The sequence below is a fragment of the Eublepharis macularius genome, chromosome 10 (genome assembly GCF_028583425.1).
Source record: "Eublepharis macularius isolate TG4126 chromosome 10, MPM_Emac_v1.0, whole genome shotgun sequence".
In the NCBI taxonomy this organism is placed as follows: Eukaryota; Metazoa; Chordata; class Lepidosauria; order Squamata; family Eublepharidae; genus Eublepharis; species Eublepharis macularius.
In genome coordinates, this window is record NC_072799.1 from 82,533,592 (window position 1) to 82,557,548 (window position 23,957).

Sequence of the window (23,957 nt, forward strand, 5' to 3'; positions counted from 1 at the left end):
AGCACTCCTAGACACCTGACCAGATCAGGCACTAATAATCAGGGTGAGCTTTCGGCTGAGGTGCCCACTGAGCTTGGCCCCAGGGCCTGGCAGCAGCCTTGGAACCAGAGGGAGGGGGTAGAGCACTAGTCCAGCGCTCCCAGAGACCTGACCAGATCAGGCAGGGATAATAAGGTGAGCACTCAGCTGAGGTGCCCACTGGCTTGACCCCAGGGCCTGGCAGCAGAGGGAGGGGCTAGAGCTCTAGCCCAACACTCCTAGAGACCTGGCCAGATCAAGCATTGATAATATGTTTTTAAACTTGGTTGTGATCCACCCTGAGCCTGCTGATGTGGGGAGAGTGGAATATAAATTAAATATAAATAAATATATAAACAACTAAAATGTCAACAGCAGCTGTCTCTCCCTCTCCACTATCTGCAAAGACTAGCCAGAGCTGGGAGCCCCCCATGCCACCCCCAATGGTCTTTGCTCCCTTGTAACAAATTTGGAGCTCCACACTTGAAAGGAAGATCTGCCTATCAAGCTAAATTGGGCTTAGATTGGGGTTTCCAGAGCAACAGCAGGAGTTCAGACAGAGTTCAGGCAGTCCCTGCCTCCGGTTGCCAAGGGAATTGATTGCAGGTGCCAGATTGTCTGGCTTGATGAACTGCAACGAACGAGGCTTGCAACAACCACCTGTTTGTTTAGAATGGGGCCTCACAAACAGCTTGTTCACGAACAGCAGATTGGGCTGTTCGTGGCTTTTTTTTGTTTGTATTGCTGTTTGTGCCCATCTCTACTTGTGAGCAGAGGAGAACAAATTCAGCTACATCTTATTTACTTGCTGCAAGCCACCTAGAAAGGTCATTCCCTCTTTCCTCCTTGTTTCACTTGGTGATCCAGAAGTAAGAATGTATTGCAGTGGCTAAATCTGGGCAGAATCACTGACCTGAACTAGGGTATCAGTGGATCACAAATCATGGCATTATTATTTGGCCTGTGAGTGACTTCTTTATCCTCTGTGCTGGATATGGCCAGAGGCTCAGCAGATGGGCAGCAAGGTTGCCCACTGGGCTGGTATTTGCTTGTCCATTCCTAGCTGTCCCTCTCAGAATAGCAACAAAACCCAATCTACAAAAAATAACAACTGCCCTGACCATGGAATAACTGCCCTGATTGCAGCTATCAAAGCCGTTCAGTCTTCAGCACTCAACTTCCTTACGCAGTGCTAGTACACAGTGGAGTGATGTGTATTATCAGCCTGCCTCGCACAAGCAAATCTCCTTTTTGTGCAGTATGTTAGCTATGCACTAATAATGTGGGCATAGGAGGCGGGTGGCGTGGGATGCAAATGAACTGGAGGAACTGAAAACTGTAGCAAAAGACACAACCCATTTGTAGAATTAGCTTTAGGAATTCTTCCAGTTAAAACCAGAATTAAGGAAGAATATATGACAGTGAAAAGTGTAATTCAAGAGATGTAAAGGAGCTTATTGGGGGAAATTTGCTTATCTACCACTATGGAGTGCGGATTTTTATTGGCTTACAAAGAAAATGAAGCCTGCAATTCTGGGAGATCTTCTGATCTTTGGATGGATTTGGCTTTCACTCTGATAAGTACTGTTGCTTGTACCACTCTGTTCTTGCCTCCTTCCTGAACCTATGATTTCTCCGTCTCTGTATTGGTGAATCTTCTACCTGACGGCATCTTATTTTTTCCCAAGCAAGCACTGTTGCCTATCTGCAGGGCTTTTTTTCTGGGAAAAGAGGTGGTGGAACTCAGCAGGTTGACTTCGGAGAAAATGGTCACATGACTGGTGGCCCCACCCCCTGATCTCCAGACAGAGCGGAGTTGAGATTGCCCTCTGTGCCTCTGAACAGCGCGGAGGGCAATCTCAACTCCCCTCTGTCTGGAGATCAGGGGGCGGGGCCACCAGCCATATGACCATTTTCAAGAGGTGCCGGAACTCCGTTCCACTGCATTCCCGCTGACAAAAAGCCCTGCCTATCTGACTCAGGAAGAAAGAGTGTATGTGAATGACACACATTCCATTAACAGGGCATGTGTTGCCTTAAAGGTATCTTGTGTGGTGGGTTCTGTGGGCCCAGAGTGGACACAGCCAGCCCACTTGACACAATGGAGCTTTCAGGCTCACGGGCGCCCCCTAGCGGCAGCGACGGAGACGGGTCTGGGGGTGGCGTCCACGGCAGATCCATCCTGGATAACCTGGGTAGGCCGCTGGCTCGGCCTGGGCCGGGAGACGATCCCGGGCCGATGAGGGCTCCCCCTTGTAGGCCTCAGAATGGGTGTGCTGGTGACTGAGCTGGTTTGGCTCTTCTGCACAGGGCTTCACCCGGCCAGCTGCCCCTTCAAAGTCAGGAAATTACAAAGACCGGGAATCAACCAATTAACCAGTTCACACTGGTGTTTTAGTAACAAGTGCAAAGTGCAAGTGCAAGTAATGTGAACAAATGTAAATGCACTTGCACTTTGCACTTGTTACTAAAACACCAGTGTGAACTGGTTAATTGGTTGATTCCCGGTCTTTGTAATTTGTTGAGCTGACTAACCGGGTTAGTCTCCCCTATTCTTGTGTTGCCTTCATACTCAGGGACAGACTGACCTCTCTCCTCCTTGGCCTGGGTCTGGAGCCTTCCCTAAATACTCACTTCCCTTATGGCCAGCTCCACCCCTTCTCCCACGTCCCCACCCCAAAGGCTACCCCCACCACGTTGGCCAGGTGTGGCCACACCTGCTGGCCCCATCTGCTCCCAGGTGGTTGGCTGCTCCGCCTGGGTTCCTCCCCTTTCTCCCTACTGTCGCCCTTCCTCCTCCTGACGGGCAGGCGGATCTGCCTCTCCCTGACGAGACTGGGCAGGGTGGCTGCCGGCTGAGGGGAGGGCCGGGCTGCCCTGCCCCTGCCTCCCCTACAGGTTCTCCGGCGGGCACCGCCCCGTCCTGTGCCGGGGCACCTGCGCCAGCATCCCACTGCAGCCTGGCGTCCCTGGCAGCTCCTCCTGGCCCCTCTGTGGCCTTCGGCCTTCGTCCCGCCGCTGCCTCGATGCCGGGGCTGAGGGCCGGGCCACCGGTGTGGTCACTGCTCCACCGCTCCACTGCCTGCCTTGGCCCCGGCAGTGAGGTCTGGCTGTACCGGCGGGCCTGCAGCCAGGCCGCGGGGCGCAGCAGCAGCTTCCACACCCTCCACATCGTCTGGCCATCGGGTGGGGTAAGTGCTGACTGGCTGGGGTCTCGGGTCGTGGGGGAGGGGACCCGGCCAGTCCGTGGGGTGCGGGGGCCACCCCGCGGACAGGAGCTGTCCAAATGCAGTCCTAAGCAAAGTTATATACTTCTAAAGCCACTGACTTCAATAGACTTATAATGGGATTGCAGTGTTTAATTCAGCAAGGAACATTTTTAAAAACATTCTTCTAATGTATTCCTGCAGCTGACAAATTTGATCTATGTTTTCTTGGTTAGAAATGTCCTTCCTCAACAACTTCAGAACTACTGGTTTGATTTCAATGTGCTTAGAAAGTGATAGAAGTAGTTTCAGGGTGTGCCTAGAAAACAATCGATGCAGGCAAACTTTCAAAAGTACAAAGTCATGATCAGTCATAATTCAAGGGAAATGATTTTTGGATCAAAAGGAAAGTTTAATCTCAACTCTACTGTGTGATGTACAAAAAACCTATTTGTTGCAAAGTATGTTTGCTGATGTACTGAATGCAAAAAGTTAAATGGAGGTTTCAAACAAAGGAATGATGAATGACTGTAGGGGAAACGCAGGAAAGCAAAGATAAGGGAAACAAAGAGGACAGGGCCGGTGGACAAAGTATTTTTTCTTTTTTTGTAAGATTAGTTTTATTAATGGCTTCTTCATGAAACAGAACTAAATTGTATGTTTTAGAATGAAAAAAAAACCTGGAGAGAGGAAATCAAAACAGCTAACAGGAAGTTTAAAGTAAAAAAAAATGTCAACGGAATGTGAGTACCACGTTCAGATTTCTTGCCATTTGCCAGCATTTCATACATCTTATCATTGTGGTTGCGGTGCTGATTTCATACAAGTTAAATGACAGCATACATTTAAGTTCCAGTTAAAAGGAATAGCTTCTCTTGTGAACTCCATTTCATGATTTTATGATGATGTGGTTTTATTATGATTTTAAATGTATTTTGTTACCTGCCCTGAGCCCTCTTGAGGAGTGGGAGGGCTAGAAGTCAAATAGATGAAATGAAACATAAGAACATTCCAGCTGGATCAGTTCAGTGGTCCATCTAGTCCAGGTTCTGGTTTCACACACTGTCCATCCAGTTGTCCTGGAGGCCAACAAGGAGGGCGTGGAGGCCCTGATGATGTCTCCCAGCTCTAGTATTCAGAGGCTTGTTGCTTGAGTATATAAAGGTTTCCTTAGTTCACCAGCTTGTAGCCACTGAGGGACCCGTCCTCCATGAATCTCATACCACCCCTCTCCCTTTAAAGCCATCTACACTAGGTCCACTAGCGATTAGAGATGGGCATGAACAGAGAAAAACTGAACATGATGTTCATTGCCATCCACAAACAGGGACTCACGAACAACCATGAACATGGCCCTGTTCACAAACATTTTCGTGGCTGGCTGTGTGTTGGGTCCAAAGCAATACAGTCTACATAACAGAATGTAAATGTGGGCTACAATATGTAGGGAACACAATGCGTCCGGTGAAAATACGAATCCAAGAGCATATTTCAAAAATTAGGAACAAGGATCTTGAGGCACCCTTAACACAACACGTTAATCAATTTCACCCCTGTGAAAGGGAATTTAGATTTTCCACAGCTCTTCCATTATTACCTAAGCAGGGCTTTTTTTCAGCAGGAACGTGGGGGAATGGAGTTCCAGAACCTCTTGAAAATTGTCAAATGGCCGGTGGCCCCGCCCCCTGATCACCAGACAGAGGGGAGTTGAGATTGCCCTCCATGCCATGCGGCGCGGAGGGCAATCTAAACTCCCCTCTGTCTGGAGATCGGGGGCGGGGCCACCAGCCATGTGACCATTTTCTCCGAGGGCAACCCACTGAGTTCCACCACCTCTTTCCCCAGAAAAAAGCCCTGCCTAAGAGGAATGGTTAGGGGTGTTGGAGTGGCTGTTTTTCAACCAAATGACACCGAAATTGCAGCAGAGTTAGTGCTGCTGGTCCACTAAAGAAATTCCAAGTTACAAGTGAATTGGACCCTTTGAAACTTGGAATTTCTTTAGGTGCCTATACAAGGAGCCATCAGCCATCATACTTGCAAATAAAAAAGGGCTCCACCTCCTCAAAGGAAGAAAGGAAAGAGAAGAAGCTACCTTCACCGGACAGTTCTCTCAGAAATGCAGAGAATCGAAGAAAAGCAAGACGCCGCCTGCTGCTGCTGCTTATTGGGTGACCTTCAGCCAATCACTTTCTCTCAGTCTAGCCCACCTCACAAAGTTAAGATTGTGAGAGTAAAACGCAGGAGAAGAGAATGTTGTTATAAGCTGCATTGGGTCCTCACTGGGGAACAATCCACAGTATAACTACCTGAATGAATAAAAGTCCACTATTTTTAGTAGGGTTTTAAGGTTTTGTATGGTTTTATAATGGTGTGTGCATTTTGACTTATTTTGTAATCTACTTTGGGTTGTTGATAAGGCAGGGTATATATTTTCTTCATAAAATAACAACAACAACAATAACAATAACATTTGATTTATATACTGCCCTTCAGGACAACTTAACACCCACTCAGAGCAGTTTACAAAGTGTGTAATTATTATCCTTGTGACAATCACCCTGTGAGGTGAGTGGTGCTGCGAGAGCTCCGAGAGGCTGTGACTGACCCAAGGTCACCCAGCTGGCTTCATGCAGAGGAGTGGGGAATCAAACCTGGCTCTCCAGATTAGAGTCCTGCCGCTCTTAACCATTACACCAAACTAGCTCTTAACGAATACCATGTATGCATTTTCAACATTATCAATGTCTCAATAAATTAGAACTGTATATTATATGTGGCACGGAGGGCAATCTAAACTCCCCTCTGTCTGGAGATCAGGGGGCGGGGCCACCAGCCATGTGACCATTTTTGCCGAAGGCAATTTAAACTTTAAAAAACTCCCCCTTGTTCCAGCTGACTCCAAGTGACGTCATTGGCCCTGGGAGCATGTGTGCACTTTGCTTGCACACATGTGGTACCAGGGGTACCACCTCCCACCAAGAGTTCCCCCCTGTACTGGCAACCCACTGAGTTCCACCATCTCTTTTCCCAGAAAAAAAGCCCTGCTCATTAGTATATCCTGTTAAGCACCCTGTTTTCCATCACGGCAAGTCACATGCTACAGGGAAGCTTACAAACAACACCCAGGAATAGGGAAACATGGTTGTCATTCTATTACAGCGATACCTAGTGCGCACACAGTTTGCCAAGGTTCATCTGCATGCACTGGTGTGTTTGGATGTGGAAGGCGATGCATTCGGTCAGAGCAGAAATTTTGTAGATTGTACCAGTTGTCATGCTGGAGAAAAAATAGTAGAGATGCTCTTTCCCCCTAGTGAACTCATTGCCCTGCCCCTTGTTAAATAAATCCTTTAAAAATCAGCAGTATTATTAAACAGGAGGAGTGTTTGAAATGGAGGTACTTGATTTCCTATGCTGCATCAGCACCTGAAGGCAGGTTGCGAAATCCTTACATCAGCACTCTGCTGAATCAACAACAAATCCTGCTGATTACATGTCTCCATTTGCATCTAATTTGAGACACAAGGACAATTAGAATGTTTTCTTGGATCAGAATAAAATGGGCTTTCACACCTTTAAATATGCAATGGCTACAGTTTAATGAAGCATCCGTTTTCCTTCTTTTAAAGATTATTATATTATTTCCCTGGGAGAACCAGTTATGTTTGTAGTATCAAAAAGAGTAGAAGTTTGCGTAATGAGACCATGTTTTATAAAAAAAAGTTATCTGAAACACAGTGCACCAGCTTCCACCAAGCTGACAATGGATTTAACTCATTTACGGCCAAACCATTAATTAAAATACGTACTCCCTAATCTGCAAGTGGGATGACAGACTCAACACATTTATGTTGAGCACTTGATATCTCATTACTAAGAATGAATGAATAATCCATATTCCTTTCATATGCATTGGTAGTGTTGTTAATGGTTTCAGTTCTCTAATTTTAGCTATTGCTTTGGAGATTCCATAGTCCTGTTGTATGAATTTTATACACTATGTATATGGTTTTTATACATTTAGCGTATATAATTTATACATAAAATATTTGTAAAATGTAGATTTATGGATCCGATGCATAAACAACTTTGAAAATGTATACATGCCAGGAAAAAGAAAAATAGTATGGAAAATAAAAGAATTATGTGGTTGATTTGTCCAAGGATCAAGTGAAAGCAAATTCAGGTCAACACATCATGGATGAATAGTAGGATTTGAGTCTAGTTGCTTCCAGGGCTTTTTTTCAGGGGGAACGCGGGGGAACGGAGTTCCAGAACCTCTTGAAAATGGTCACATGGCTGGTGGCCCCGCCCCCTGCTCTCCAGACAGAGGGGAGCTTAGATTGCCCTCCGCACCGCTGAGTGGTGTGGAGGGCAATCTAAACTCCCCTCTGCCTGGAGATCAGGGGGCGGGGCCACCAGCCATGTGACCATTTTCTCCAAGGGCAACCCACTGAGTTCCACCACCTCTTTTCCCAGAAAAAAAGCCCTGGTTGCTCCACAGAGATCAAGATTTTCAGCATATGAGCTTTCAAGAGACAGAGCTCCTTTCTTCAGATACGAATAGGAATGGAGATCCCTGAGCCTTTCTATCCCAGCCAAAAGGTGGGTGGGGTGTTACAAGGAAATGTATCCAGATGCAAAGGTACAATGCACCTTGATTAGACAGGTGTAGCAAGGAAGATGTCAAGATATACTGTTACAATGCAACTTAATTAGAGCAGAAATTAGCATCTGTAGTGAGGAAAGAATCTTAAGTCTGTTCAGCGCATGGGGGGGTGTCCATTGTTCTGAATTTATGAATGAACTCCATTTCAGTAATCTCATTTTGTAATGTCCCCTTGAAGTTTCTCTGAGGACAGCTACTTTTAAGTCAGCAATAGAATGTCCTGGAGGCCTAGCATGTCCTCCCAGCATGTTAATGTTAGATTCATGTCCATTTCATTCTTTTGTATTGAGACTGACCTGTTTGTCCCATGTAGAGAGTAGAAGGGCATTGCTGATGCTCGATAGCATATATAATAGCACATATAACATTGGAAGATGAACAAGAGAATGAACCCGAAATGGTGTTGTTGGGTCCAGTATTGTGCTGTTGGATTAAATATGGGGACAGAGTTGGCATCTTGGTTTATTGCATGCTCTTCTCCCACAGTCCATGACAGTGTTGGAAAGTACGTTATTATGAGTGAGAAGTTGTTTAAGGTTAGGGGGTTGTCTGTGGGCAAGAAAAGTTTTGCCTCCCAGTGTTTGTGATAGAAAGGTATTATTATCCAGCTTAGGTTGCAAATCACTGACGATGCATTGAATTGATTTGAGCGGAAAGTGGCATGTGATCACCAATGGTGTTCTATTGTTTTTTCATTTGGGCTTATCTTGTAGCAGTTCATCCCTTGCTATCATTCTGGCTTAGTTGATCTGTTTCCTTACCACATCAGGTGGGTATTGTAATTCCAAAACTGTCTGTTGTAAATCCTGAGTCCAGTAGCACCTATAAGACTAACAAAATTTGTGGTAGGGTATGAGCTTTTGTGAGCCACAGCTCACTTCTTCAGATACCACCAGCTGTGGCTCATGAAAGCTCATACCCTACCACAAATTTTGTTCATCTTATAAGTGCTACTGGACTCTTGCTCTTTTCTACTGCTACAGACATACTAACACGGCTACCCATCTTGTTGGGACTGACCGGTTTGTCTTGACCTGCAGGTAAGACTACATTATTGCTACCTTAATTTCATCCATATGCAAAGGTTCTGCAAGAAGTTGTTGGTGAGTAATATCTAAAATAATACTACAGAAAAAAATTCTCAGGGCATAAACCTTTGAGGCTACAATCCCAAGAATACTTTCTTGGGAGTAAGTATGTTTGGATAAAGTGGGACTTCTTAGTGGGCTTGTTCAGGGTTGCTCTCTTTGTTATCAAGATGATGGCATTTATTCAATACTTTTGGGATCAGCCTCTATTGACCAACTTTCCAGCTTTCACCCTGTTCTGGATGAAAATACCCACATGCAGCACATTAATCCTATTTGTTTCCAAATTTCTGCATCACATTGAATATCTAATCAAACCTATCTGTCAGCTCTTGCCAGATAAATCCCCACACACTTCACTGCAGACACTCAGGTGTATTAGTTGAAGTAACTTTATTGAAGAGACACGTCAGTATCAAGGTACTCAGACATGGTCATAGGCAGAAGTGTAAGCAGTGTTAATTATAGGGGGACATTCCCGCCCCTGAGAATGGGAGACCGTTAGAGTTTTGGCACGAAGGATCCAGGCCTGGGAGAGAAGGGAACAGGGAGGGATGAGTTCATCACAGTTCTCAGGGAGGACTGGCTCTGGCCACCTCTCCAAGGCCATGTTCTCAAGCTGGCCGGGAAAGCGAAAGCAAAACGCCTGCAAGATAAGCAACTAACAACCAAGTAGCAACTAAGTTCTCTTTACACATTCTCAGAGGATCAAAGCACTATGCATAGAAACAACCATGGCAGATATGCTGGGGTGTATCTGACATACTGCCCCCCAAAGGTGCCCCCCTTCTAGCAAACTGGCCCCGGTTTCCCCGGGTAGGCTCTATGAAATATACACACAAGCCTTGGGGCATTGACATCAGAGGCTCGCACCCACTCCACATAACTTTTATCAAAATGCACCCACAATCAAATAAAACAATTCTCCATGTTTTGGTTTAGAGTCCAAAATATCTTCAACTTTGTAGTGGGGCTGTCCATTCACCAGGAGAGAGGGGGAACCCCCTGGTCTAGATGCCACTTGTCAGGAGGGGAGCTTTCTTCAGGAGGCTGAAATGAAATTCAGGATGAACATTTCTCAGATTTTTAGGGAGTTTCACTTCCACTATCACATCATTGATCACCCTCACCACCTCAAAAGGCCCCCCAAATTTCCACCCCAAATTTCCGTTTGGCTGCTCCCCCCGCAGGATCTTGGTAGAGATGTAATCTCCCACTTGCAAATTCCAGGGAGCGGAGGGTTTTTTTTATCAGCCTGTTTTTCGTAATCCTCTTTAGCTTTTTCCAGGGTCTTCCTGAGTACTTCCCACTGGTGTGTTAGGCTGGACCACCACTCCGCCAGATTCCCTTTTTTGTTCGTCTCTGAGGTCTGAACAAACGGCATTCCTTTGCCCTCAAAAACCTATGCCACTATGAACGAGGAGGTCCCAGTGGAGCTGTGCACAGAGTTATTATAATAGTACTTTGCAGAAACCAAAAATCCATCCAGGTATCTTGTTGATAATTAATATAGCATCTCAAAAATGGCTCCAGCACCTGATTAACTCTTTTGGTTTGTCCATCAGTCTTGGGGTGATGGATGGAGCTAAGCCCCTGTTCTATCCCCGCCACTTGAAGCAATTCCTTCCAAAATTTAGCTACGAACTGCACCTCCCTGTCAGATATTACCTTCTCTGAAAAGAGTGCAGTCTGACCACATCCTGGAACGTCCCGCCTCATAGCCGGCCACCAGAATCTCTGTACTAGGTGTGGTTTTTCAAATACCCAAAATGTCCTGCCAGCTTTGCATCATGGCAGCTTTTCAGCACTTCCCCTCTCAGGCTGGCTGGAATGTATAATTCCCCTTGTTGGTGCCAACCACCATGCTTTCCCAGTTCCAGTTCATCCCTGGGCAGGGCATCTCCTTCCTTTTCCACCTACCCCTTTACTTTTGCCTCCCATTCAGTAAACTGGGGAGGCTGGGCTGCTTGTTTTGCCTGTTGCCGGGTGATGACTGCTCCCCCCTAGCTGAGTAGACGAGAACATAGTGTCCACCACCACCTTCCTCTAATTGTCATGTTGGGGGAGGGGTGAGAGGGCGTCCGCTAGGAAATTAGATTTGCCCAGGAGATGTTTCAGTACAAAACTGAATTTAGAGAAAAAACTGCCCACCGCAGCTGTTTTGGTGCCTCATTTTCACAGGGTGTGTAATGCCTCCAAGCTCTTGTAGTCTGTCCACACCTCAAATGGCATTTTAGCCCCCACAACCAGTGTCTACAGGTGCTCAAAGCCCATTTGACTGCGGCCACCTCTTTATCCCACACCGCCCAGTGGCGCTCTGAGTCTGAAATTTTTTTTGACACATAAGCACAGGGGTGCAACTTCCCCTCATTGTCCTCCTGCAAAATTACCCCTCCCCATCCCCCCACGTTCCTTGCATCCACTTCTACAATAAACTTGTGATTCTCATCAGGGTGTTGTAAGACCGGTTCAGAGGTGAATAGCTGTTTTAGGTGTTCAGAAGCCTCCTGGCACTCCCCAGACCACACCGGTTTAGTGCTGGGTTTCACCCCTTGTGACCCCTTCCCCTTGGTTTTCAGTAAGCCGGGAAAGTGAAAGCAAAACAGCTGCAAGATAAGCAGCTAACAGCCAAGTAGCAACTAAGTTCTCTTTAAACATTCTCAGAGGATCCGAGTATTATGTGTAGAAACAACCATGGCAGATATGCTGGGGTGTATCTGACACTATCACAGTAAAAAGAACAGAGACTGGATCAATCTGTTTTGTTGGTGGCCTCTTCCCGTACATTGATGAAAAAGCTGTGCAACTGGCAAAGTTTGAAGCTAAGACTGTTGCCTTTTGCAGACCGCATGAGCAATGAATCTGGAATGAAAATGCAATTCACCTTGATCTTTTTGCATCACACATTCACTGGAGTAGAGGTTTCTGTCTTGGCCTGCTAGAATACAAATTGCAACAAATTACTATCATTATAGTCTCTCTCTCCAATATATGTATATATTGTATATATGCCTAGAAATTTCCATTTTAATATCTTTCAAGTCCTGCTATATTGTTGGATTTAATTGAAGCTGACGGATGATACTGTTGAACTTGGGAGGAAAGGGTGGCAGAAGTTATTATTCAAATGGAATTTTCAATAAACAAGAGCTTTTAGTTCACAAATAAATTTAAACCAGGTGCTAAATAGTCTTTGCATCCAGGAAAAAAAATCCAACCCCTGAGTGAGTAATTTAGACTTTGCTGGCCACTCACAGTGTATAAAATGACACAATATTATAACCAATCCTTTTACAAAGTCACCAAGACATTTTTTTCAGATGAGTTGAAGTTACTTATTCATACATTTTAAAAGAAATGGTTTACTCGGTGCTGCAAAATGACCAGTCAGTTCCGATTTGCCTGCATTGACAGCCAATCTGGCTTGTTTATCTTAGTCATTATTGATTTCTAATCCCTTTCATCATACTTGAGACATACTTGAGACACGCTTAATTGGGGGGGCAGAAATGGCTTCCAAAATCAAACAACTTCAGTAATTTGTCTTTCCCATGGCCATTTAGTTCCCACCTAGTCAAAATCACGCTAAGACCATTCTCCTGGTTGAAATCATTTCTCCCAGATAATATATTTTCTTCCTTCCAGCTCCCAGAAAACCCTTCTGCCTTTTACGAAGCAGCATTGTTTATGTGCCCACTGAACATATTCTTACGCATGTTCCCATAATTGTTGGCTTGAATAATGAAAGCCGTGGAATCTGATGGGGATTAATTTACCCTTCTTGTTGCCCACAGGACTGCCAAATACAAAAACCATGTTTCAAAACTATGTTTCACATACTTAATGACACTCTTCCCTCGTTGTAAGGAAGTCAATAATATTTTGGGGGGAAATTAATTTAGCTAATTGATGTTGTTGATCTGGGCTAATGAATCAAGCTAATTTGCTTTTGATAGAATTTGCCATTGCTGCAAATTGTAACCTACATTTGAGTGCTATCTATCAATTAGGGTTATTGTTCAAAGGCTACTATGGTCAACAATTGATTCAAACAGTTTCACACTTTAGACCAGTAATCTTCAACTTTTCTAGAACTGGCACTCACCTTTAATCCTCCAGGCAATAGCACGGACCCCGTGAATGCAAGCATGTGACAGGAAATATTCTGACATCGTAAATGATGTCATAATAAATGATATCATAAATGACGAGGTCTGCATAATTGTCTAGAAAGGAATCTTCTTCACTGTTCTGCTGCTCCTGCAAAGAGAGGCAGGAAGTATAATTCCTTTGCTATCTGTAGATATGCAATAGCAGCAAATTTTCAAAAAAAGAAAAAAGAAAACAGTAAAAATACTACAGTGGCTGAATAGGGGCGTATGATTCAGCAGATGGGTTTATAACCACCACACTTAATGTGGCTTCCCCCAGAAGAATCCAGTGATTGTAGTTTTGTGCTTGTGATGAAAATCTAGTTCCCCCCCCCCTCTTAAGAGAGAACCAGTTTGGTGTTGTGGTTAAGAGTGGTGGGACTCTAATTTGGAGAATCAGGTTTGATTCTCCACTCCTCCACATGAAGCCAGCTGGGTGACCTTGGGTCAGTCACAGCTCTCTCAGGGCTCTCTCAGCCCCACCCACCTCACAGGGTGATTGTTGTGGGGATAATAGCATACTTTGTAAACTACTTTCAGTGGGCATTAAGTTGTCCTGAAGGGTGATATATAAATTAAATATTATTATTAACCCACAACTACCATCCCCTGGGATTGGGGAACAGGAATAAACCAATTTCACCATAGACTATGTATGCCCTTGCTTAACTGTGACTACATGATAATCTTCAGTGTTATATCCATGCTTCAGCTACTTTAAACAATTATTATTAAGGAATTGTTATTCCTAAAGCTCCACTTAGTTATTCACTTCCCCACCAGGGACACCAATTCTGAAGCTGGGCTGGAGTTCTCTAGGAGTTACAACTATTCTCCAGACCCCAGAGGTCAGTTTCCTGGAAGAAATGGTAGCTTCAGACTGTGGGAAGCGAATTGAATGGTCTGAAATATTTTATGTGCCTCTATTATCTTCATGTGACTTTTACTGTATTCTCAGGTACATTGACTATATTTTCACTATGCAAGGAAGAGGGTGAACGCTGAGAGCCAAACTAAAAGTGACGTCTTGCACAGGTTGGACACTAGTCGGCTTCCCTCAAGTTTTGATGGGAAATGTAGGCATCCTGGCCTTGCAGCTGTAATGGAGAGCCAAGCCGTAAAACCAGGGCGCCTACATTTCCCATCAAAACTTGAGGGAAATCGACTAGTGTCCAACCTGTGTAAGACGTCACTTGTAGTTTGGCTCTGAGGTGAAGAAATAAGAGAAAGAGAGAGACTAAGCCACTCAGGTGATGCTACAGTGGAAAGTACTGAAGTACCTGTTATTTGATAGAAAGTTGCCCACACACATATACATTGGGCTAGGGTACTGAGTAGTGAAACATATATATATACATATATGACTATATTGGTGGAACTCAGTGGGTTGCCCTCGGAGAAAATGGTCACATGGCTGGTGGCCCCGCCCCCCTGATCTCCAGACAGAGGGGAGTTGAGATTGCCCTCCGCTCCACTCTGTGGCGCGGAGGGCAATCTCAACTCCCCTCTGTCTGGAGATCAGGGGGCGGGGCCACCAGCCACGTGACCATTTTCAAGAGGTTCCAGAACTCCATTCCACCGCGTTGCTAAAGCAGCTAAAGAACGGGCCAAAGAAAGTTACTTTGAGGGGCAAAAGAACAATAGCTGAACTATGATCAAAAAAGCAAGGCAGATGGCAAGAGGAGAAAGCTACAGTTGGAATGCAGGGAAGAGATCCATAAACAACTCAGCAGAAAGAAACAAGCTTGCTTCAGCTCTCAATATCAGTAGAGCTTCAAGGTCTTGAGGTCCTCCCATGACATTCAGGCGCCAGAGATGGGGTGCTTGAATAGCATCAAACATATTTCAGAGGAGGGGAGATTGCTCCCACAATATGCACAAATGGGAGATGGTTTGCTTAGTAATCACAAAGGCGCCCTTGTCAAGCGGTACACTTTCAATAGGGCAGAAACTGATAACAACTCTACGGATGGAAAAGTAAGAAGGGAAGAAGATGTTTGAAATTATAAACAATATTTCAGAAGTGATAAGTGATGTTAATTGAAAAGTATGGATGGTTAATGATGACCAGAATTGTTCTACCAATGTGAGATTGCCAGATAATTGGAGTGGTCACTTGTACAGACCAATGAGGTCCACAAGACGGTAATCTGTGCTAATGAACCAAAGGGTACAAAATGTCTTGCACGACCATTGGAGCCTCGATGAGCAACAGACACAGAAGAGCCTTCACTTTCTGTGTGTCTGTTCTCCTCTATGTTTAAATAAATGTGTAGTCTTGCTCTCACTCACAAGACTCCTTGTGTGTCTCTTCTTCAATTGGCCGAGGGACACTCGGTCCACCCGTTGTGTGGAACAAGAGGGTGAACTTTATACCATTACATCTTTATAGAGCTCTTTCAGATGCGGCCCTTCCCTGGCATTGCTCCCAAATCTCCAGGAATTTCTGAAAATGGAGTTGACAAGAGAGATGGGCACGAACAGCAATACGAACCAAAAAAAAGCCACGGACAGCCCAATCCGCTGTTCACGAACAAGCTGTTCATGAGGCCCCATTCTAAACGAACAGGTGGTCGTTGCAAGCCTCGTTCGTTGCTGTGTTGCTGTTCGTCAAGCCAGACAGTCTGGCACCTGCAATCAATTCCCTAGGCAACGTAGGCAGGGATTGTCTGAACTCTGAACTCCTGCTGTTGCCCCGGAAACCTCAATCTAAGCCCAATTTAGCTTGATAGGCAGGTCTTCCTTTCAAGTGTGGTGCTCCAAATTTGTCACAAGAGAGCAAAGACCATGGGGGATGGGGGGCTCCCAGCTCTGGCTAGTCTTTGCAGGCAGTGGAGAGAGAGAGACAGCTGCTGTTGGCATTTTGATAGAGAGAGTGCATTGGAGCTTGAATTTTCTTTGCGTGTGGTGGGATAGGGATCTACCCCTTCAAGTTCCAGGGCTGCTGCCAGGCTCTGGGCCAAGCTATGATTTATTATTGGTACCTTTCCTTCTGCCTGCTCAGGTAAGGTTTCTGGGAGTGGTGTGGTAGGGATCTACCCCTTCAGGTTCCAGGTCTGCTGCCAGGCTCTGGGGCCAAGCTATTATTTATTATCGGTACCTTTCCTGGTGCCTGCTCAGGTCAGGTTTCTGGGAGTGGTGCACAAGGGATCTTGACCAAACTTGGATGATGGCTGGAGGAGAGCCTGCTGGCCCCTATGAACAGCCAACCACAAACATGTTTGTGGACAGGGCCATGCTCGTGGTTGTTCGTGACTCCCTGTTCATGGTTGGCAATGATCAACCAACATCATGTTCGAGTTTTTTTCTGTCCGTGCCCATCTCTAGTTGACAACCCTATTCCAAGCTCTTTCACCCCCACACCTACCTTTTCGTTAACATATTTGCGTCACCTGATTTCATAAAGGGAATAAAAATCCAGAGTTTATCTATAAAGAACCTTAACTGGATCATGTTTGCTCCAGCTGCAAAGTGTTTCATCATTGGAATGATAGAGCTTTGATGATATATTTAATGTTGCACATTATCAAAGAGCTGTCTCCCTGGTGACATACTACTGTAATGTATCATCAAGGCACCATCACTTTGATGATATAGTATAGCACTGATGTGTTTAATTTTTTTTGTGTGATTAAGAGAATAATGAGCTTCCATTAAAGAAAATCTAATTTAGCATTTTATTAACTGTCAAATGCAGGTGGCACCCGTCTAGTGTTGCGGTGGAAAACTAGTAAGCACTTGGTGCCACGTGTGGCTTTTAAAAACTGTCTTAGATATGTTATTCAAGGTAGATGATGTGGAAAAAGTACTTTCTACCACTCCCTACAAGAGCAGATTAATTCATGACTGCCATGGATTTTAGCTTGTATCAATTGAATTTTATGCTGTCACACAGCTTTTTTTCAAATAGCTTAGTGTCTGCTGTCCACACTAGTAGGAAATCTCATATACATACCTCTAGAGTTCATATATTTTGCCCTTTATTCTTCGCTTCTCATCTGCCTGGAGGAGTTACAACTGAGTTATTACTTCTTTTCCATCATATTGTGGAAGGAGATGTAATCACATCAAAGTTGATGAGCAGTTCCATGGTTCTATTTCACTTCTTGTCTTCATTGAGGCAGAGCTTGAAAGTGGAAAATTGCACAGGCTGGGTGGCCATTATTGTTCTGTAGTCAAGAATTAAAGTGGAAATTGTGTGAAGTAGTGGTGTATGGACAGTGGTGTATGCAGGCTATTAAAGGCTGGTGTGTAAAGATCAGTGATAATCTAATATCAGTAATCACTAAGATTGCCAGGTCCCCTTACCCTCCCAGTGGAAGGTGGGGGGACCTGGCACTTACCTCTAGGATGTCATCGCACAGCCCTCAGGAGTGCTCCTGGGCTTTGCACAGGGCTGGTTTGGGTCCCAAATGGACTGTTTCTAAGAACTGGCCTGGCATCAAGTCTGGGAGCACTCCGGGGCCTGCATAATGCTCCTGGGAGTTATGTTCGCTGCACGGGGAACACGTTCCAGAAGGCCCATCCCTGCACCTTTCCCCCTGCTGGGCACGTGAGTAGGGGCAGGGGCGGGGGATCCCCACCCCCACTGGCAACTCTAGTAGTCACTAATTACTGAACAGAAACAGTCAACGTTTTGGGAGTAGGAGAGTTTGAAAACAAACTTCTCCAAATCGGAACTATTTTATTTATTTATTTAGGGAATGTACATGCTGTCTCTCCAGAGTCCTGCTTGAGGCGGCTTACAAGTAAAAATACCACCTGCTCTGCTCCTGATCCCGGCTGGGTGATGGGGGTGAGTGGGTGGGCATTGCCACCTGCTCCGTGCCTGATCCCAGCTGGGTGAAGGTGGGTGTGGGCATTGCCACCTGCTCCACTCTTGATCCCAGCTGGGTGAAGGTGGGGGGCAGGCACTGGCACCTGCTCCACTGCTGATCCCAGCTGGGTGAAGGTGGGGAGTGAACATTGCCACCTGCGCTGCTCCTGATGCCAGCTAGGTGAAGGCGGGGAGTGGATATTGTCACCTTCTCCGCTCCTGATCCCAGCTGGGTGAAAGCAGGGGGGCAGGCATTGCCACCTACTCCGTGTCTGCTTGATCCCAAGTGCTGCTCAAGCTGTTACAAGAGCGCTTTCTTGAATAGTTAATATGACAAGATTTATCGTTGTTAAATCCTGATATAGACACTGTACTTAAGTTAGATGTGATCTTCGCTTTACTATTTTCTTGCAAGACTTCACTGCAGTTCTTCCTTGACAATGTCTTTTTTTCCCCTTCATTCCTGATCTTTTCTTGAAGCTTGCTATTGTGGTCTGTATTTTTCTAATTCCTGTTCTCTCGCAGGGAGTGTTTGTTGAATTTTTATTATTGAAGGTATTATCTTTGCTGGCAGGACAACAATTTAGGGTGCAGCTCTTTTCCTCAGGAGGACTGTCTATCTTCTGTGGCTGTAAAGAGCAAGAGGCTTTTATTGCCATGAAATTACCGCCCCTTTTTCTTCCTGTCTAGAAAACTGTGCCCCATTTCTTTTATTTCAGTTTTAATTTTCCCTGCTTAATATTGAAGACAAGAACTAATTTAATTTTTATCCTATGTCTTGTTCCTGTGTTTCAATTCTCATCATCATCTCTTCATGGTCCACTTGCTTCATTCATTGATCCCCTCCATTTGTGTATTTAAATAATCTTTTAGTGCTTCTATTTCACTTCCAGAACAATCCTCTACTCCTTGCCAGTTTAACTTCACTAATGAGGTTTTAGGCCATTTCTGCTCGACTTCATCATCTTTTTAAATGCATTTTCCACTCCTATCAGACATCTTCTGTTTGGGCAACGGATTTGTTGGTATTAGAGGTGGGCATAAACTGAAATATGATCCAAAGTTTGTCATGAACCTGGCCAGTTCATGGTTTGCAAACTGGCGGTTCGTGGGAGGTCATTTCTCATGAACCATGATGAATTTTAGCCCAGATCGTTTGGTTTGCATTTCTGTTCGTCACAGCAGACAGTCTGGCACCAATTATTCAGTTTCCTAGGCAATGGGTGGGTGGGGGAAATGGGCTCTCTGCAGACCTTCTGCTGACCTGGAAGTGAACCAAATGAATCAGTTTGCGAACAAGGGCAAGTTTGTGAAATTCATGGTTTGTGAAATGCTATGAACCATGAATTGCACGGTTCGAAATTTTCCCGGTTCATGCCCATCTCTAGTTGGTATCTTATGGATCATAAGATTCAGCTGGATCAGCAGTTTTTAATTCAACTGGTGATAATAAGCATGTTACATATAAATGCCATCTAAACATACTGAAACTGGAGTAGCTTAGTTTTGACAAGATCGTGCTACATGTATTTGGTCACTTTATTCAAAGAATAGAAATACTTTACAACAATATTCAAAGTATTCATCCATGTTATCTTCCAATTCTTACACTAACACTGGAAGACTGGTCAATGGTTGAATCCAACCAGCTTTTTTACTGTGGAAAAGAGAGGATGTGATCCTCTTTGCCCACCAAAAAAAGGCTATGGAACCTGCTTGGACAAAAGCCATGTGAAATGGGGCCTGAAGTAAAGAGGGAAATTGGGTGAGAGAGATGGGGAAAGTTGGCTGATTCAACCCAGCATTATTAGTTCAGTATTGCAGATGGGGAATGATACTAAGAGTAGCTGGTAAGTTTGTCGTAGCAGAGGTAAAATTTAAACCAGGGATCTCCCGAGTTGCAGCTCATTCTCCTGTAATGCAGACCAAAACAGAGTTACACCCTCCTAAGTCCACTGGGAGAGGTATTGCAATGTTAAGTCACTCACTAGACTACATTTGCCTCTCTGATGACTGCTACTTGCTAGGCAAGAATTTAAATATAAAATTCAATTTGGTAGAGAATTAATATTTCTGTTTGCCCAGGCACTCCGAAATACGGCATGAGCCAATAAAGACAAAGCCTCCTTAACTCCCACCAGTAATGTTTCGTGCCCCTCTTGCATTATTGAGGGCTGAGGCAAACTGAATCCATTAATATGACGAATCTCAGTTCTCTTGTTCTCCCCTTCAGTTATTAACAGTTTTAATTCACTTCAGAGAGATTTTGCTGATAGTTTGTTTCAAAATGGCTGTTGTTCTAAGGCTCAAAGCATAGAGTGTGTGTTTGTGGGTGGATGGGGAGAGGTATACACTTTTCTATGGCTTGAGATTTAAGGATACTTGGGCCTACCTCAGGGCTTTTTTTCAGCTGGAATGCGGTGGAATGGAGTTCTGGAACCTCTTGAAAATGGTCACATGGCTGGTGGCCCCGCCCCCAGATCTCCAGACAGAGGGGAGTTTCCCTCTGAGGGACAGAGGGACAGTTTCCCTCTGTCTGGAGATCAGGGAGTGGGGTCACCAGCCATGTGACCATTTTCTCCGAGGGCAACCCACTGAGTTCCACCACCTCTGGAATATTGGATTAATTACTGTTACAGGAAACTTGCTTGCCTGATAAGGGGATTAAACGTACGTGTTTCTCTACTGCTGAAGTGGTGATCCAGTAAGATGGCCTGAAAATAAGGTGAGTGGTTGATCATTGAATAGCTCTTAGGTAGGGTTGCCAGATCTCCTTACCATCCCAGTGGGAGGCTGGGGACCTGGAACGTACCTTTGTTGTATCCCCAGCATGCGTCACTTCCGGTAATGTCACTTTCAGGTGATGTCATCGCATGGATACAGGAGCATGCATGGAATTTGCAATGGAATTTGCAACTAGAATTTGCAATTGGACACCAATGGCCCCATTTGGGGTCCAAACAGGCCTGCTGCAAAGATCATGTGTGCCACCCCCAGGAGTGCACCTGGGAGGTCTGTTCCCATATCCTTCTCCCCTGCCAGCCAAGTGAGTGGTGGTAGGGGATGGCGGGTGAAAGTGGGGGATTCCCTGCCCCCACCGGTGAATGGGATCCCTAGTCTTAGGTGTTTATTTAATTTCTCTTTTTAAAAGTAGCATGAAAATAAAAGGAGAGGGATTTCATTTCAACAGTTGAGAACTTTTCAATAATCGCCTATTGATAACTTTGTGAGAAAATGTCTGGAAGGGACTTCAGGCCATCAATGGCTCTAATAAAAATAAAATAATCTTAATTACCCAACTGATAATTTGTAATTTGGGAAAGATAATGAGGCTGCCTATGGGGATAACAGATGTGTGTGCGTGTTGGCTTTAAAAGCATTTTTCATGTAGGGTTTACAACAAATTGCTTAACAATATTCCTAAGGAATATTAAGTACATGATTTCATTGAATTTTAATAAGCTGATCTCAGATATACCATTGGATTTGGATAGATGAGCAACCCTAAACTTGTCATTATGAGGTAAATACACTCAAAATGAACATTATACTTCGAATTATATATGTTATCTGTGCATATATTCATAAAATTAATACTTTGTTTTGGAAAATTATGTAGGGTTCAATACTACCTAAGATTTCTTGAAACAGGATGAAATTCTCAATTAATGAAGGAGGATTTAGTTTCCTGAACCTTAGTGCTTATTAGACATGGGCACAAATCGAAATATGAATCAAATTTCATGACAAATTGGGCCGATTCATATATCATGAAAATGTGTTTCGTGGGGCCGCATTTTTCACGAAATCCAAGGCTTTTGGGGCCAAATCATTCGATTCATGAATGCTTCGTGATGCCAGACAGGCTGGCACCGATCCATTGATTCCCTAGGCAACATAGGCCCAGAATGTCTGCAGACCTTTTGTTGCTGTGGAAACCCCAATCTTAGCTCACATAACCTTGATAGGCAGCTGTCTCTGCCAACCTGAGATCTCCCATTCTGTTCTATGAGAGCAATGAGCGGGGGGAGGTGGGCCTTCTGTAGCCATGGGAACACCAGTCTCATCCCTCCAAATCCTGTTAAGCAGGTCTGTCTGCCAACCAGAGAGCTCCTGTTCTGCTCTATGTGAGTGTTTCTTATATAAGGCACAGGTCTGTGCCTCCTGCTTTCAGTTCCAGTAGACAGAGGGAGAGGGAGGAGCTGTTGCTGGGATTTGGAGTGAGAGAGACTGGATTCGGGAGCTTTTGGCTGGATTTGCTGCTGCTTCAAAAGAGACCGAAAAGCTTCTTTCTTATTTTCTGCTCTTGTGAGGTGCCTTTGAAGGGTGAGGGTGCCTTTGAAGTCTCCCTGTGAGTTTGGCATCCTCTGGGTATGAACAGGACCATTGTAGGGCCCCAGGATCTGATGAATCATGAACATAATGAATCATTTCATGAAATGGGACAATTTCATGAAAGTTTGTGGTTCATGGAACGCGATGAACCATGAAAATCAGGGTTCATTTTTTCCCCATTTCATGCCCATCTCTAGTGCTTATCATCAGGCATATCTGTTCAGGTCTATAAATTATTGGGATTGCTGCTCTCAAGTGGAGTATCCATCTTGGTCTCTCTTGGAGGCCTCTTTTTTGAAACCACTTTTTAAGTGGAATATATTAGGGTCTGCTTTTGTTAAAATGGATTTTGTTCCTCCTGCAATCACTGCGGCTAGAAAAGTATGGCACATAATATCACAGCAGTATCAGTTTAGCCCTTTCTCATATGCTAAACTAACATTATGGTCAAATCCAGATTTAAAAATTGGGAAGAAAACTTTCTTATGGACGGCATGGACAGATAAGGGAATTTTTTCCCTTAGATCAATTGATAGATAAACCAAATTGATGCAGAAGATCCAGAGATATCTGATTATACAATGCTTCCAGATATAGCCAAATTATCAGAGCGACTGCGAGTCTGTCTGCAGGAGGGAGATGAGAATCCGTGAGACTTCACAACACTTTTTGACATGTCCACTTACCAGCTGGATACTATAGCACTTCCCCAAATAATCGAGTCTTAAGAACATTTGAATGTGAAATATGAACCGCTTCCGCTAATTCAGCCTCGGTTTGAAATGCCACCACCTGTTCGCCAACCAGCAGTTTTTCTACCTACTTTCAGAGAACTACCTCCTCCCAGTCTAGATCTGTTTGATTTGGATGAAACTTTCTCTTCTGAGTTGACTCGTCCGAATAACAAACAAATGTGCTGAAGAAGACCTGGAATTCTATGTCAGAAAATTTGGTGATATTCTAGGAGCAGTGCTTTTTTTCTGGGAAAAGAGGTGGTGGAACTCAGTGGGTTGCCCTCGGAGAAAATGGTGACATGGCTGGTGGCCCCGCCCCCGATCTCCAGAGAGAGGGGAGTTTAGATTGCCCTCTGCGCCACATGGCGCGGAGGTCAATCTAAACTCCCCTCTGTCTGGAGATCAGGGGGCGGGGCCACCAGCCATGTGACCATTTTTGAGAGGTTCCGGAACTCTGTTCCACCGTGTTCCTGCTGAAAAAAAGCTCTGTCTAGGAGTAACAAATAAACTCCTGAGGGAACAGCTAGATGCCAAACATATACTGGAGCACATTTTCTTCCAAGTAGTGGAGTTCAAGAATTGGGAACAAGCTGTTGATACAAGTTAAGCTGGATTCCAGAGCAGTTTCTGAAGCCCTATGTTTTTCCTGACTGAAGTTTATGACTCCACTGTGGGTGGGTAGGGTGTCATAGCCCACTCTCTTCCATTGTATATTTGCTCAATATCGAATATTTCTTGCAATTTTCTGTGCCCAGTGATATCTTGTATGTATGTAGATAGTCTAAACATGCAATGCCAAATGAGTGACTGTCATATAGACAGCAATAATTTTGGTAAGTTTTTATGTATGAAGCATTCCATATTTGACCAGTACCTTTTTTTTTAAAGTAAAGATATCATTAAAAAAAAAAGATAGGTAAGGATGATGATGAGTTCTTGT

The 23,957-nt window shown here is 44.6% G+C and overlaps 1 pseudogene; it reads left to right on the top strand.

Annotated features, from left to right (window-relative positions):
- Window positions 1–2,119: 2,119 nt before the first annotated feature.
- Window positions 2,120–23,648, top strand: LOC129336529 (intraflagellar transport protein 52 homolog; annotated as a pseudogene).
- The last annotated feature ends 309 nt before the right edge of the window (window positions 23,649–23,957 follow it).